This window comes from Lolium perenne, chromosome 6 (genome assembly GCF_019359855.2).
Source record: "Lolium perenne isolate Kyuss_39 chromosome 6, Kyuss_2.0, whole genome shotgun sequence".
Classification (NCBI taxonomy): domain Eukaryota; kingdom Viridiplantae; phylum Streptophyta; class Magnoliopsida; order Poales; family Poaceae; genus Lolium; species Lolium perenne.
This window is the reverse complement of record NC_067249.2, coordinates 200,643,602-200,646,198: the sequence shown is the minus strand read 5'-3', so window position 1 is coordinate 200,646,198 and position 2,597 is coordinate 200,643,602.

Genomic DNA, 2,597 nt, shown 5'->3' with positions numbered 1-2,597 from the left:
AACTCTGTTCCGGCACCCTGCCGGAACGGGGAAGTGCCCCCGGAAGCCATCTCCATCAACGCCACCGCCTCCACCATGCTCCGTGAGTAGTTCCCCCATGGACTACGGGTTCTAGCAGTAGCTATGTCGGTATTCTCTCCTCCATGTACTTCAATACAATGGTCTCATGAGCTGCCTTACATGATTGAGATTCATCTGATGTAATCGGTGTTGTGTTTGTTGGGATCCGATGGATGATACATTATGATTAGTCTATCTATAAAGTTTGTGAAGTTATTGTTGCTGCAATCTTGTTATGCTTAATGCTTGTCACTAGGGCCCGAGTGGCATGATCTTAGATTTGAGCTCTATACTTATTGCTTAGATTGTATCTACAAGTTGTATGCACATGTCACTGTCCGGAACCAATGGCCCCGAAGTGACAGAAATCGGGACAACCGGAGGGGATGGTAGTGATGTGAGGATCACATGTTTTCACGGTGTGTTAATGCTTTGCTCCGGTACTCTATTAAAAGGAGTACCTTAATATCCAGTAGTTTCCCTTGAGGCCCGGCTGCCACCGGCTGGTAGGACAAAAGATGTTGTGCAAGTTTCTCATTGCGAGCACGTACGACTATATACGGAAAACATGCCTACATGATTAATAAGCCTGATGTTCTTTCTTAATGCTTTGATTCCTATCAATTGCCCAACTGTAATTTGTTCACCCAACACTTGTTATTGGAGAGTTACCACTAGTGTAGATCGTTGGGAACCCCGGTCCATCTCTCATCATAATATACCTGTTCTACATGTCATTGGAAGTAGTATCAACTATCTTCTCGTGCCATCGCTCTCATATTGCTATTACTGCTACTGTGTTACTGTTACTACTGCTCTCATATTACTGTTACTTTCACATCACCCCTGTTGCTAGTGCTTTTCCAGGTGCAGCTGAATTGACAACTCAGTTGTTAAGGCTTATAAGTATTCTTTACCTCCCCTTGTGTCGAATCAATAAATTTGGGTTATACTACCCTCGAAGACTATCGCGATCCCCTATACTTGTGGGTTATCACTCCTTCACGTCAGAAGGCAGCTTATGATCCATACCTTGAGGCCCTCATCAGCTCGTAAGTCACCTTTTATTTCCCTTTATTTTTGTACTCGAAGATTTTTGTCTATCTTGCTTTTTATGCTGCCGACATTTAATCACAGTGTTGACGAGGAAGAAGTACCAGCTTTTGATGTGGCTGCTCGAACAAGTATGTCGCATACTCTAGTTGTTTCTGAGACGCCAGTTGAAGGAGAGGAATCCTCACCTCCTCAACAAAACGTCGATGCTCCTACTCCTCCTGCAAGCCCTCTTGTCCCTTCACCAAAAAGGACAAGAGTTGAAACAATCACGGAGCCTACCCTGCAATTGGGTAGCTCCTCGAGTCCTCTTTTGGACGATGTAAGTCCGTAATTTCTTTCTTGTCATTGTCTATATTTTCTTTATTTACTCCTTTGTGCCGTCGTGTTTTTTCTCATACCTATGCTTTCTTTCTTTTTCCTTCTTTGACAGCCCATGATCAAAGAACTTATTCGCATCGGTGCCCAATTCATTGGGTATCGCGAGTACGCCAGCAAGACCGAAGGTAGTGACTCCCTGCTTGCTTTTGTTCATGGCTTCTTGCTCCTGTGTTATCGATATGTTGACTATTTTGGCAGAAAAATTTGCAGAGGCCAACAAACTTGCCGAAACGCTTGCTCAGAAATTAGAGCAAAGTGAGGCGGCTCGCAAGAAGGCCGAACTTGATGCTGGCAAAGCTAGAGCGGAGGCTGATAAGGCCAAGGCAGAAGCTGGTGGTGTCGAAGATCTGCAGAAAAGGCTTCATGCTGCCGAAACTTCTTTGAACGAGCACAAGGCTGCACAGGCTGCTCGTGAAAAAGCGATCATCAAGCGCTTGAACTCGCAGAATCGGCGCTTTGTCAGTAAGTTTTTCGATCTATTCTGTCTTTTTAAACCTTGTTTTTCTTTGCTCGCTTGTCGATAAATATAGATTTTCTTCGACAGGTAAAACAAACCAAGAATTTGAGCTTGAAGATCCCGACAACGATCCTCTTCTCGACGCACTTTCTGTTCTTGAGTTTCATGGGACAGAAACTCGTGAAGGTATTGAACAAGCTGACGCAGGATTGTCACGGCTGTTCCCTTACTTCTTCCCGAAGAAAACGGAACCCAAGACTTTCCTTACGCTTGCCAAGGACTTCAATCCACCAGAAGATCTTGGACTGAAGATGCGCCAAGAAAATATGAAGATTGCTGTCGAAAGCACTGTCGCCTTGGTCGCTGACAGCCAGCAAACTATCGACTGGACGAAAGTAGGCGACACAGAACAAATGGAGACCACAAAATGGCGATCGCTGATCAGGGCGGCACAGCCCAACACGAAGAAAATCCTGGCCTATCTCGGAATCAAGCCATCTTCGACTCCTAGCTCATCGAAGCCGGAGGTCTAGTTGAATGCCTCTTCTTTTTATTTTTTTTATTTTTCCTGTTTCTTTTGCCGTTGTCGCCATAATAGCTTTGGCGACAATATTCGCAATAGCCCTTCTGAAGAACTTCTCCTGTA